At 48.4% G+C, this 15,117-nt stretch overlaps 1 protein-coding gene across 2 annotated transcripts in view; it reads right to left on the bottom strand.

The window, feature by feature from the left end:
* The window catches only part of RFNG (RFNG O-fucosylpeptide 3-beta-N-acetylglucosaminyltransferase), a 39,627-nt gene that overhangs the window by 23,370 nt on the left and 1,140 nt on the right, over nt 1-15,117 (bottom strand). The gene's annotated exons all lie outside the window — the stretch shown is intronic.

Here is a 15,117-nt window from a genome sequence, read left to right as displayed (position 1 = left end):
CCCGGCTGCTATTTTGCATATTACAAAAGCCAGCGCTGTTCTCTGCACTCAGCGCTGACTCTGTAGCAGATTGCCCAGCAAGCTCAGCTCCTCTACGTACGAGATCTCGCGCTTTCTGGCGGGCTCGTACACACTCCTTGCCTCAGCATGGCAATAGGCGGGACCATGCTGACTGCATAGTGCTCCTCCTCCAGGAACGGGGCACATTACAAGCAGTCTCTCACTCTGCCTGCACGATCGTGAAGGGATGCTGGAGCCTGTGACTAAAGCAGAGCTGGGCAAACTACAGCCCGTCTGGCTTTGTAATCCGGGTATTTAGTGCCGCCTTTCCCCCTCACGGCTGTGTCACTTGTCTCTCTCCCTCCCCACCGTACAATTGTACATTTACGTGCCGTACTAACTTTCCCATCTCTGAATTACGGCACTTGAACAGGGGAGTGCAGGCAATCACTCACTTCCTCCCCGGGTGTCAGACGCACGGAGCAGATCTCCACTAGCTGCAGAGAGCGGGATGTCCTGGCTGCCCAGAGAACAGAGCACACAGACAGCAGCGCTGAAGGGGAAAAAAAGCAGTCTGATCTGATAGGTACAGGCAAAAAAAAGCTGTGACCTTAGGTCAGCTTGCACACATAAAGCTCTGTCCTGAAGTGTATTCCCAATCCCACCCCCTCTTTTTGAACCCTTAGGATACACTAATCTCTGGAATCTCAAGGGGCCAGCATGTCCTTTCAGACCATGCTGAGCTTTGCATTTTCTAAAAAAAAAAAAAACAGTTCATACCTATGTGTGAATTTGCAGCTTCTCAGTTAAATCTGTAGGACATGCTGAGCCTTGTGGTTCCACAACAATGGGGTCCACAAATGAAAACCTTACCAATCATGATTGGTAGAGGAACCAACCCCAAAAACATTGACGGAACAATAGTGGTTGATCGGAACCATTAATGATGCCCAATACGTATAACAATATGATGTCTGTTTCACCTGCACTGTGAACCGGATTTGTGTACTGCAAATCAAGCCTATTTTTGTTCAGTTTTTTTCAAACGCAAACAAAAAGCACTGTAATAGCACATTAAAAACAACCAAACAACCGGTTTTCCTGGTTTTGACTTGGCAGGTTCACTTTAAGACAGATGGTGCATATCTAATGCTGGGTACACACTATGAGATTTTCTGGCTGATTTACTGTCAGATCCATTATTTCCAACATGATCAATCTGCTTTCTGATCGATTTTCGAGCATTTTCCGATCGATTTCCTATTGAAGTGAACGGAAATCGATCAGAAAATGCTCGGCATTTGATCAGAAAGCAGATCGGACATGTTGGAAATAATCGTTCTGACAGTAAATCGGGCAGAAAATCTCACCTAGCATCTCTGTACCTAGCATTAAAGCAAGAGTCATATGGAGGCTCAGTGTTTTCCCCAGGCCTCTATCCGGCTAATTTTGGTAAGCACCCGGCTGATATCGGCTCGTTTCCTCCTCCTATGCTGTCAGCAGAGCTTACACGGCACTGCATTCGCCCTGTTGCGCCCCACCCGGCTACTTTTTCATGCTACCCGGCTGGAAAAAATTTCTGGGGAGAACACTGACATGGGCATGTGATACATTCTTTTTGACTAGACCCATGTTAAGGAGAAGGCCCCCAAAAATGTAAAGTTTGGAAACCACTCCAAGTTTCCACCGAAAAGGCTGGGCATGGTAGCTTCTTGGATTGGTGGTTGCGTATTGTGTGGCATAACGGTTGGTCTCAGCCACAACTAAGTCGTAGACACCAGCAGTGATCAGAAAAAAAAATTCTGTCACTGCGGTGGGGCAGGTGAGTGTTTGGCCGGGTGATCAGAAGCCCGCAGGGGGCAGATTAGGGCCTGATCTGATGGATAGGAGTGCTAGGGGGTGACAGAAGGTGATTGATGGGTGTCTCAGGGGGTAATTAGAGGGGAGAATAGATGCAATCAATGCACTGGGGAGGTGATCGGAAGGGGATCTGACGGTTTGGCCGAGTGATCAGGAGCCCACACGGGGTAAATTAGGGCCTGATCTGATGGGTAGGTGTGCTAGGGGGTGACAGGTGGTGACAGGAGGTGATTGATGGGTGTCTCAGGGTGTGATTAGAGGGGGGAATAGATGCAAGCAATGCACTGGGGAGGTGATCAGGGGGGGGGGGGTCTGAGGGCAATCTGAGGGTGTGGGTGGGTAATTGGGTGCCCGCAAGGGGCATTTTAGGGTCTGATCTGATGGGTAGCAGTGACAGGGGGTGACGGGGTGATTGATAGGTGATCAGGGTGTGATTAGAGGGTAGAACAGATGTAAACAATGCACTTGGGAGGTGAGCTGAGGGAGGATCTGCGGGCAATCTGAGGGTGTGGGCGGGTAATTGGGTGCCCGCAAGGGGCAGATTAGGGTCTGATCTGATGGGCAGCAGTGACAGGTGGTGACAGGGGGTGATTGATGGGTGATTAATGGGTGATTAGATGGTGCACGTGGGAGGTGATCGGAGGGAGGGTCTGCGGGCGATCTGAGGGTGTGGGCGGGTGATAAGGTGCCCGCAAGGGGCAGGTTAGGGTCCGATCTGATGGGTGGCAGTGACGGGGTGATTGACAGGTGATCAGTGGGTCATTACAGGGGAGAATAGATGTATACAGTACAAAGGGGGGGGGGGGGGTCTGGGGAGGACCTGAGGGTGTGGGGGGGGGGGGTGACCAGGAGCCCCCAGGGGGCAGTTTAGGACCTAATCTAAAATATAGCGTTGACAGATAGTGACAGGGAGTGATTGATGGGTGATTAGGGGGGTGATTGGGTGCAAACAGTGGTCTGAGGGGTGCTGTGGGCGATCAGGGGGCAGGATTAGTTTGCTTCTGTGTTTACTAGAAGGGCTGCCTCCTGTCCTGGTGGTCCCTCGATCACTGGGACCACCAGGGCAGGAGGCAGCCTGTATAATACACTTTGTTAGCTTAACACAGTGTATTATACACTTTGTATGGGGCAGATCAGGTGTTAACAACCCGCGGCTATCCCCGGCTACTCAGTCCTTCGGGTACCACCGCCGATCAGCGTTACGCAGTCCTGGGGGTGCCACTTTGCCGACGCCCATAGGTAGTAGGTGGTCGGCAACTGGTTAAACCACCAGCAAACAAAAAAAAAATACTTAGAATAATTTTGACAGTACTGTTTTACCTACTTTTTGGTACCTTTTCAATTGTACTGAAAAGTTATTTTCAATAGGAAATGAAAAATTATCTCCTGGGAGAAATTTCAGGAGAAAAAATGAATTGCATATGGGTCAAGATGCGGGAGGAAGTGCTGGCAGACAAGGGAGAGTATCCCCTGCCTCTACACTCTGCGCGGCCTGGGAAGAGAGGTCAAGAAAGAAAAAGATGGGGACTCGGCAGGCAGGCACACAGATTTTCAGTCAATTTCATGCAGAAATCTAATGAAAATCTGTGTACAGTGTGTGGAGGGATTCAAGCAGATAGATCACCCTCTGATCAGGTAACGATCTGAGAGGGATCTATCTGTTGGCCACACCAACTGTGTATGGCCAGCCAAACATTGGATGACAAGACCAAAGAAAACTGAAGCTGAAGTGCAACAAGAACCCAGAGCAAAAAAATCAGAACCCTTTTTTATATTTAACCACTTCAGCCTTCAATGTTTTTTCACCTTACGCATCCGAGCAATTTTCACATTTCAGCGCTCCTCCCATTCATTGGCCAATAAGTTTTTCACTACTCATCCCATCTAAATAATCTATATCGTGTTTTTTACCACCAATTAGGCTACTTGCACACCAAGACGTTGCGTTAGGTGCTACGTTAAGGTCGCATACCGTGCACCTAACACAACGTATGGTGCTGCAAGTGAGGACGGTAGAGTGAGCCGCGTTAGGCGGCTCGATTCCTATAAGGTCTCCCAGAGTGGCGTTGATTGGCCAGCGGGACCACGTGATGCGGAGCGAGACACTCATCACGTGGTCCCGCCGGCCAATCAGCGGCCGCCAGTGCAGAGCATATTAAGTAGCCATGTGCGCGGCTACTGTAGCTGGCTCTCCCCGCCTCCTCTCCGCCCCCCACTGCGCATGTGCAAACAGTCTAACGCGGCTATAGCCGCTCTAACGCCGTAGCATGCTGCACTTTCCGGAGAACGTGCAGCGTTACATGTAACGCAACGTGGGCTGTGTGAACAGCCCACTTGTGTTACATTGCTGTGCGTTGGGGGAGCGTTACAGGCACACTAACGTGCGCCTGTAACATCTTGGTGTGTAAGCAGCCTTAGGCTTTTTAGGGATAGTATTTGTTTTCAGTAATTATTTTATTTTCTATGCATTTTAAAAGGTAAAAACTAGGTAAAAAAATTGAAAAAATACACTATTTCTCCATTTCCATCCACTATGGTTTAAAAAAAAAAAAAAACAATGCTATCGTACATAAAACTCACACATTTTATTTGCCCATTTGTCCTGGTAATCCTAACATCTAGAGTATGTTCCTAGTGCAATGTATGGGGATAATATATAATTTGGAAGTAAAGGTGTATTTTTTCTGTGTGGTGTTTCTTGTATTCACATTGTACCCTAGCAATAATTACAAGTACTTATTTGCCAAAAGAACTGTAATATACCACCCTCAAGGCATACATATTAAAAAAGCTGAGTCCTTATGGTAACATTTTATGTATTTTGTTTTAAATTCTGTCACTTTGTTTTGTATGTGGGTGATAGCAGAATATCGGCGGTTACATTTCCAAAATTCTACTATAGTGGGTAATAGAATATCGGTAACATTACCTATATTCTATTACCATTATTTCATGCCCATTACCGTCATTTTTGTGCCAATTTTTCCTCACAGTGCAATTATAGATAAGCCGTTTATGCTTAACATTAATTTTCCCCTATCTATGCCTAACCCCAGCCACCCCACACAGACTCCTAACACTCAAATATATTCAAATATAAGCTAACTATCGACGTGAAGATGGATCAGGGATCAGCGGCGAACAGCGAACGTTAACCGATCCATCTTCACTATCTTGGTAACAAAGGTGCGAACGATCATTTAATCTGATAAAATTATCACGGCGGGCAACAGGGATCTGAGCGATCGGTCGCTCAGTGTTCTTCTATGATGACGTCAAACGCCGCACATCGCTAAACATCATTTAACTCTAAACAATATTACGTGATGTTGCAAAAATAATTGTCCATAGTGAAAAAGTCCCGTCGCGAAAAATAAAAATCGCCGTAAATGTCGCATCGTGGGTATGGACTTTCAGGCACACTGATTGGTTCAGGGACCGCAGGATACCTTGCACCAATCTTTGCCTGGGGGGGGGGGGGGGCATGAACAATAGAGATGGCCCGAACTTGCAAACACTACAAGGGATTGACATCTGGTTCACTTCCATATTCACAAGCTTCTTAATACTGAGCAGGCGCTTTCCCTGGGCCCGCACATCCTTGATCGCGCACCTGCAGTCGGGAGCAAGCTGCGCATGCGCAGGATGTCGCGCAGAATGCTCCCAGGTTTGGACACGTGAACAAGGACGCGCAGCTCCGGGAAAGCATCAGTATTGAAGAAGCTTGCAAACACGGAAGTGACCCTGAGGCCATTCCCCATGTAGTGTTCGCAAGCGAACAGTTCGGGCCATCTCTAATGAAAAACTTTTATATTTATTTTTTTTTTACATTTTTTACTTTTACCATTTTTTTATTTTTTATTTTAACAATTTTTTACTTTTACCAAGTCCCCCCTCCCCCTCAATGAACACTATCTCTTTCAGAGAGTGTTCACTTAGGACTGGGAGGACAGTGATTGGCCAAAGGGATCACCAGATCCCTGAAACCAATCACAGCTGCCACAAGGGTAAAGGGATCACATGTTCCCTTTGCCCAATCAATCTGCAGGCCTGCTGTCACGTGCACGTGTGATCACGTGCATTTACAGGATGTAAATACTTCCTGCAAAGCGGCCGGTAACTATGATTGCTGTTACACTTGTAACAGTAATCATTGTGGCTTCGGGGGGCGCCGATCGGGTAGAGGGATCATCTGGTCCATTACCCCGAACGGTAGTGCGGCGGGCATGCGTGTGCACGTATGCGTGCAGGCGCGCTATCGGCAGCAGCGGCGGTTTCAGTGGAGGACGTAGCGGCTACGTCATGGCGTCCCTAGCAACACACTTTGACGTAGCAGCTACGTCCTTTCTTCAAAAGTGGTTAACATCCCTGGTGGTATGATTATTTCCGGATTGTAATGGTCAGCACGCTTTCAGACCCTAAACCAGGGGAAAAACAGCTAACGACGCCTGGATCCTGTGGGAGGCGAGTTTAAACTCCTGCTGCGCACTATGCTCTGCATAGAGCTCCTGGCGGCAAGCCTGAGTCAGGCTCGGGGTTACCGCCAGGGAGGTGAAACTGGACCTGCACTCTTGCATAGGACAGAAAAACAGAGAGAAATGCACCCTGTATGTATTTAGACAGAGGAGCCCGTCTAATTCCCCCCCCCCCCCTCATCTGTTACTAATCACAAGTGTTATTGGATCTCTCAATAGGAAAGGATACTATACAAAATACTATCCAACTGGGCTACATGTGATCCACGCAGTCACAAAATATCGCATCAGTGATGCCCCGAAAAAAAATAATAATGTACAAATGGTGGGAATCATCCGGGGCGCTGGTTTGAGTGGCAGAGAGGGTGGGCGCAGCAGCGGGGGGAGCGGGCATAGTAGTTACAACTCACCTGCCACAATCCCTGCATGCACGCAGCCTCTCTTCATCTCCCAGGCGTCCATCGCATTGGTAACAGCGCCTCGTCATCACATGCGGACACGTCATCACAGGGGCGCTGTTACCAATGCGACAGACGCCTGGGACAGGAAGGAGATAGAGGCTGCAGGGGATCGCGGAAAGTAAGTTGTAACTACGCTATGCTAACGGCTCTCCCCACCACTGTGCCGTTGCCGGAGACACCTACCTATCTAACCTATACTCAGGGCACCTACCTATCTAACCTATACTGAGGGCAGGGGCGTAACTAAAAATTACTGCTGCCCAAGCCCCCCATCCACCCCCCCCCCCCCCCCCCCCCCGCGAAACTTTGGATGGGGCCCCGTCACATCACTTTCTGCACGGTAGACTGAGAAACAATGCTCTTCAGTTGCTAGTGCACACTTGAATGTGTTTTCCCCCTGCAGATAAAAACAGACAGCAGTAACGCACTGCACGCATTTTCTCTATAAATTACATTAACTTCTGTGATAAAACATGCATGTTTTCACACATTACAGACACACATGGTGTGCAGAAAACGCATAAAGAAAACAGAGACAAGTGTGTTCCCAGCCTCAGCTTATTACACTCTGTCCATCTCTGATAGAGCAAAACTGGCTCTGCAGAGGTTTACAGCATCACTACAATACACAGCACTTGGGGAGGGGTAGAGAGGTTAGGGGATGGGCGCTGTACACAAGACCCTGCTGCACACCCAATAGGGACTGTCTACAAAGCTTTATATGAATCGTTATCAGTGGCTGAACAGATGCAGTCATTAGAACAATTGTGCAAAGAGCAGAAAGTTTTTTTACTCTCTGTGCCCTTAGTTGTTAGTCTATCAGGACAGGGAAAAGAAACTTTTCCCACCACAGGGCCCCCTGCTTCTTCTGGACCTCCCGGCCGCTGCATCCCTTGCAGGGTCTTTTGTTACGCCCTGACTGGGGGCACCTACCTATCTAACCTATACTCGGGGCACCTACCTACCGTATCTAACCTATACTGGGGGCACCTACCTATCTAACCTATACTCGGGACACCTACCAATCTAACCTATACTCGGGACACCTACCAATCTAACCTATACTCGGGACACCTACCAATCTAACCTATACTCGGGACACCTACCAATCTAACCTATACTCGGGACACCTACCAATCTAACCTATACTCGGGACACCTACCAATCTAACCTATACTCGGGACACCTACCAATCTAACCTATACTCGGGACACCTACCAATCTAACCTATACTCGGGACACCTACCAATCTAACCTATACTCGGGACACCTACCAATCTAACCTATACTCGGGACACCTACCAATCTAACCTATACTCGGGACACCTACCAATCTAACCTATACTCGGGACACCTACCAATCTAACCTATACTCGGGACACCTACCAATCTAACCTATACTCGGGACACCTACCAATCTAACCTATACTCGGGACACCTACCAATCTAACCTATACTCGGGACACCTACCAATCTAACCTATACTCGGGACACCTACCAATCTAACCTATACTCGGGACACCTACCAATCTAACCTATACTCGGGGCACCTACCTATTTAACCTCTCCCGCTCCCCCTGCTGCTGGAGACACCTACCTATCTAACCTACTTGGGGCACCTACCTATCTAACCTATACTCAGGGCACCTACCTATCTAACCTATACTGGTGGCAACTATACGGGCTACCCTATACTGGAGGCACCTACCAAGCTAACCTATACTGGTGGCAACTATACGGGCTACCCTATACTGGAGGCACCTACCTAGCTAACCTATACTGGTGGCAACTATACGGGCTACCCTATACTGGAGGCACCTACCTAGCTAACCTATACTGGTGGCAACTATATGGGCTACCCTACACTGGAGGCATCTACCTACCTAACCTACACTAGGGGGAACCTATAGCTGAGGGGGGGGGGGGGTCCCGATTTCTGCACCCTCGCCCTGTGTGCAGTTTAGCCTAGAAACTGCCCTGTCTACACGTTTCATCCTTAACAGACTTCGTCAGAAGTAACTTAAAGGAAACCTAGAATAAGAAAATGAAAATATTATTTATATACCTGGGGCTTTCTCCAGCTCCCTCCAGGCTTATCACTCCCTAATTACTGTCTTCCACGTTCTTTCTACTATTGACCTCGACAAGTCCTCCAGTCCAACTGCACATGCATAGCGACAGGGAAGCACACGCGTGGCCTACCTGCGCTAGCTGGCCCCGACTGGAGTATTTTCCAGGGAGAGTTGCAGATGAACAAGAAGGCGGAGGAGGATGGCGAGGGAGCTGGAGGAAGTGTTTGCAACAAATCAAATTTCCCTCCCTCTTACTGTAACCTTATTAATATTCCACTCCTTCCCCCTACTCCCCCTCCTATCTCGGCTGCCCTCTGGAATGCCCGCTCAGTCTGCAACAAGCTGCCCTTCATCCATGATCTTTTCATTTACAATGCTTTCACATTCTTTGGCATCACTGAAACCTGGCTGACCCCTTCTGACACAGTTTCACCTGCCACCCTCTCCTATGGAGGTTTCCACTTTAGCCACACTCCTAGAAGTGGGAATAAACATGGTGGAGGGGTGGGCATTCTTCTCTCAGACAAATGCTCCTTCAAGCCTCTCACTCCTATTCCTTCTCTCTCCCTGCCATCCTTTGAAGTCCATACAGTCCGACTATACTCTCCCTCGAACCTCCAGATTGCAGTTATTTACCACCCTCCAGGCTCTGCTTCTGTTTTCTTAGATCATTTCTCTGCCTGGCTTCTCCAGTTCCTGTCCTCTGACATCCCTACCATCATTATGGGTGATTTTAACATTCCTATTGACACCAAGAATGCTGTCTCCAACAAACTTCTATCACTCACTTCCTCCTATGGCTTGTCTCAGTGGTCCTCTACCTCAACCCACACTGATGGCCATACGCTTGACCTCGTATTCACTCGTCTATGTTCTGTCACTGACTTTACTAATGATCCACTACCACTTTCTGGCCATAACCTACTTACCCTCTCTCTCTCCTCCTCTTTTCCTACACCCTGCTACAAGCACGCTCACATATTCGCAGGAACTATCGCAATCTAGACATGCAATCTGTCTCTAATGCCCTGGCACCTCTCCTCACACAATCCTTCACTGACCCAGACTCAGCTGCTATACACTACAACTGCTCCATTACAAAAGTCATGGATGACTTCGCCCCCCTCGTCAATGTCCGCCCTCACCGTGTCAGTCGCCAACCCTGGATGACCAAAGACACTAAACAATTAAGAAGATGCTCTAGAGCAGCGGAAAGGCGTTGGAGGAAAAGTAACACAAATGAGGACTTCATCTCATATAAAATAACCTTGAACAACTTCAGAAAACGCACTCTCTGTGGCAAAACAGTCCTATTTTTCCTCCCTAATATCCACCCATTTACACAATCCAAAACGCTTGTTCAGCACCTTTAACTCCGTTCTCCATCCCCCTCCTCCATCTTACTTATCAGCTGAAGAATTTGCAACATACTTCACTGATAAAATTGACAAAATCAGAAGTGAATTCTCCACACAGCCCTCAAATCCCACCTTCACACCTTTCATTCACTGCTCTCTAACTGCCTTCTCTACACTCTCTGAACATTCTCTCTCCTCTAATTGCCAAAGCTAATCTAACCACTTGTTCTTTGGATTGGATCCTATTCCCTCCCATTTCATTCCGCAGCTATCCTCATCTCTCATGCCTGCACTAACATTGCTATTTAACCTGTCCCTCTCCACTGGCATCTTTCCGTCGCCACTCAAAAAGGCTGTTGTGACACCACTACTTAAAAAAAACATCTCTAGATTTTACCACACTCGCCAACTACCGCCCAGTCTCCCTTCTCCCATTTGCATCCAAACTAATTGAATACATGCAGAATTAAGCCATTATTTATCAGCTAACTCCCTACTTGATCAGTTCCAGTCTGGCTTTCGCTCCAACCACTTCACAGAAACGGCCCTTACCAAAGTGGCCAATGAACTTCTTACAACTAAATCCAAAGGTCATTTTTTCTTACGCATCCTTCTTGCTCTGTCATCAGCATTCGATACGGTTGACCACACCTTACTCTTACAAATACTTTCAAATGTAGGAATAAAGGGCCTCACTCTCACATGGTCATCTTCCTACCCCTCTGGAAGGTCCTTCACAGTCTCCTACTCAGATCAGATCTCTTTTCCTCATGCTTGGTCTGTCGGGGTTCCTCAAGGCTCTGTCCTTGGTCTCCTCCTCTTTTCCACCTACATGCACGGTCTTGGTGACTTAATCAACTCATTCGGGTTTCAATACCACCTGTATGCAAACGATACACAACTGTACCTCTCAGACCCAGACCGTAACTCCCTCCTCAAACGTGTTCCTGACTGCTTGTCTGCTATATCCTCCTTCATGTCCTCTCGCTTCCTAAAACTTAATGAGTAAAACAGAACTAATAATTTTTCCACCATCTCTGGCCACCTCTCTGCCTGAAGTAATTATAAATGTTAATAACACTCCCATAACTTCACTTCCCAAAGCACGGTGCTTGGGTGTAATATTCGACTCTTCTCTCTCTTTTATTCCTCATCTTAACTCCATAACCAGCTCCTGCCATCTCCAACTCAAAAATATATCTCGCATCCATCCCTTTCTCACTCAAGACACAACCAAACTGTTAATACATGCTCTTATAATTTCTCGTCTGGACTACTGCAACATACTACTTTGTGGACTACCTTCTAACAAACTCCGGTCGGTACTGAACTCAGCTGCTCGTCTCATTCATCTTTCTTCTCAATCTTCCTCTGCTGACCCTCTCTGTCAAGCTCTTCACTGGCTGCCAATTAACCAGAGGATCCAGTTCAAACCAGGGCTGTGGAGTCGGAGTCGGAGTCGTGGAGTCGGAGTCGTGGAGTCGGGCAATTTTGGGTGCCTGGAGTCGGAGTCGGAGTCGGGAAAAAATGCACCGACTTCGACTCCTAATGAATTTGTAACTGTAATTAAAATAGAAAACATGATAAAATGTTCTATTTCTCAGATAATAGTCATTAAAAATAATGTATATATACAGTATATATACAGTAATAGCTGTGCTTAGTCCACAAAAATGAAATGAACTAATCAAAATTAGTTACTTGTGCTGCTTCAATAAAGCAGTCCCCGTATTTTTAAGGTCAGATATACACATCTGATTGTGGCTGTATATATGATGTGTACACAGGAATCTCTTATATATGTTACGGCCAGAACCCGAAGTCTGGCCACTTCGGGTTCTGGCCGGTCACAATGCGAAGTGGCCGGCTGATTCGGCCAATATACAAAATGGGGATGAATTGCGGACTTTGGCCGGCCAGAACGCGTTGTGACTTAGCGTGGCCGGCCAAGTCCCGAAGTTTCACTCCCCGCCGCCAGCTGCTCTCCTCTCCCTGCTGCCGGGTGTTCCGACACGCACAGTCTCAGCAAGTCCCGCTCAGTTAGTGCGCTCTCCGATGCTGCTCAGCTCCGCTGCCAGGCAAGATTGAGAGCAGCCTGAAAGGACCCGGGCTTCCTCTTCCTCTCTCTCATTCTGCCACTCTCCTGCCGCTGTCAGCTGATTCAGCTGCAAAGTCCCGCTCAGCTCTGCCCGCCGCCAGCCGATTCTGAGAGCGGCCTGAAAGGACCCAGGGCGCCTTTCTTTCATTCTGCTGCCGCTCTCTTGCAAGTACCCATGCGGCCAGCTGCTTTGTCCCCCACCTTCCACCTCCTCAGGACCCGAGGGAACAGAGGTGAGACACGGGGTCAATGAAATCTAATAAAAAGGGGGGGGGGGGGGGGGAGGTTGGTAACACTGACAACGGAGGGGCAGAGGTGACACATGGGGTGGGGAGAAACAAAAAAGAGGGGTGGACACGGAGAGTGGGGGGGGGGGGGGGGAGGAATGGCCTGCAGCCACCCTGTACCCACGCCTGTACTCTGATTCTCTGGTCCCCCGCTGCGGCTCAGTTTCGCTTTCTTCAGTCGCTGGCCACTGCGCCTGTGTCGTCCTGGACGCATGCGTCCTCGTTCACGCTCCCGTGCTTCACAGGTGCAGTAAAAATCCTGTGCAGGACTCTTCCGACGACGAGAGTGTGAACAAGGACGCACGTGGCCAGGGCCGCGCAGGCGGAGTGGCTGTCGACTTACAAGTTGGCAAAAGTGAAATTGAGCTGCAGCGGTGGACCGGAGGATCCCTAAGTACCGTTGCAGGCACAGGGTGGCTGCAGGGGTTGTGGCAGAAGTGAAAAAAAAAAAAGACGTCACAGGTTTCCTTTAACCCTCCTGGCGGTTTGCTAAAAAAAAAAATCGCCAGGGGGCAGCAAATCTTTTTTTTTAATTTTTTTTTTTTTTCATGTAGCGAGACAAAGTCTCGCTACATGATAGCCGCTGCTCAGCGGCATCCCCCCAGCCCCTCCGATCGCCGCCGGAGATCCGGAGATCCCGTTCAAAGAACGGGATCTCCCGGAGGGCTTCCCCCGTCGCCATGGCGACGGGGCGGGATGACGTCATCGACGTCGTGACGTCAAAGGGGATTCCGATCCACCCCATAGAGCTGCCTGGCACTGATTGGCCAGGCAGCGCACGGGGTCTGGGGGGGGGGGGGGGCGGCTGCAGCGCGACGGATAGCGGCGGATCGGCGAGTAGCGGCGGCGATCGGGCACTGCACGCAGCTAGCAAAGTGCTAGCTGCGTGCAGCAAAAAAAAAATTATGCAAATCGAGCGGTGCCTTCCGGCGGCTTACCCCGAGCTCAGCTCGGGCTTACCGCCAGGAGGGTTAATGATCTGAAATTTGTGCATTTTCAATTTTGGACTTTGGCCGACTGACTTTGGCCGGTTCTAGAACTGGCCGGCCAATGTCAGAAATTTCCAGCATTTTGGACTTTGGCCGACGTCAAATCGGCCAGTTCTAGAAACGGCCGGCCAATTCTAGAATTGGCCAATTTCTGGTTTTGGCCGTAACATATATACTAAATAACATCTATGCTGTAAGAATAAAGCCTGATGTGTAGCTGTGTCACTAATAGAGATGGTCAATGAGATGGAAATAATTCTGCATTGATGCTGATTTATGCAAATGTATGCACTCCCTTTGCTGATGAAATCAAATAATTTGATCTGTTGTTAAAATTTGGTTTGGTGGCTACAAATTAAAGGGTACCTGAGACGGATGAAAAGTAAAGTTTTATACATACCTGGGGCTTCCTCCAGCCCCCTTCAGGCTAATCAGTCCCTCGCTGTCCTCCACCACCCGGATCTTCTGCTATGAGTCCTGTTAATTCAGCCAGTCAGCGCTGTCCGGCGGCATGCCGCTCCCACCGCCAGGAACATTCTGCACCTGAGCAATAGTGCTGCACAGGTGTAGTATGCTCCTGGTGGCGGAGTGTGTGCATGCGCACTACACCCGACTGGCTCAAGTACCTGGACTCATAACAGAAGATCCAGGTGGTGGAGGAGGACAACGAGGGACTGATTATCCTGAAGGCGGCTGGAGGAAGCCCCAGGTATGTATAAAACTTTAATTTCATCTGTCTTAGGTTTACTTTGCTACACAGTAGTACTATACTCTACATATGCACTCCCCACAGAGCTGCAGGGAATCCACTGAGAATGCTGTGCACATTGAACACAGAGGTGTTGTCTGTCACCCATAAACCTTGTTCAGATTGTGCATGAAGAATGTAATAGAGGAAGAATCTCCTCATTCCCCTGCAGAGTACCTGCACATCATTCTTACATGTACCCACACTTACATTGCCTAGGGCCTGATAGATGTTCTTTGTTCCGGTTTGTACCTTTTACAAGTACTCTTACCAAGGACTAGTTTTAGTCTAAAGGGAATAAATATAGTAGTCTACATATCCTTTTCACTTCAGTTGTCTTGTAAAATTCCTAAGCGTTGGCAGTTAAGAGACAAATTTCATGTTACATACTTTTAATCAACAAAATTGTAATATGCAAATTAGAGGAGTCGGAGTCGAGGAGTCGGAGTCGGTGGAATCCTAAACTGAGGAGTCGGAGTCGGTGGATTTTTGGACCGACTCCACAGCCCTGGTTCAAACTCTTAACCGTAACCTACAAAGCTCTCCACAATCTCTCTCTCCGGTACATATCCTCACTAATTTCCAGATACAAATCCAATCGCAATCTCAGACCTGCACATGATCTTCTGTTGTCCTCCTCTAGAATCACCTCCTCACATTCACGCTTACAAGATTTTGCACGCGCTTCACCCCTTCTCTGGAATCCCCGCCCACAACACATCCATCACTCGCCAACCTATGTTACTTTTAAACGCTCTCTAAAAACTCA

Source organism: Hyperolius riggenbachi, chromosome 12, assembly GCF_040937935.1.
Source record: "Hyperolius riggenbachi isolate aHypRig1 chromosome 12, aHypRig1.pri, whole genome shotgun sequence".
In the NCBI taxonomy this organism is placed as follows: domain Eukaryota; kingdom Metazoa; phylum Chordata; class Amphibia; order Anura; family Hyperoliidae; genus Hyperolius; species Hyperolius riggenbachi.
This window is presented reverse-complemented; position numbering and strand designations above follow the sequence as displayed.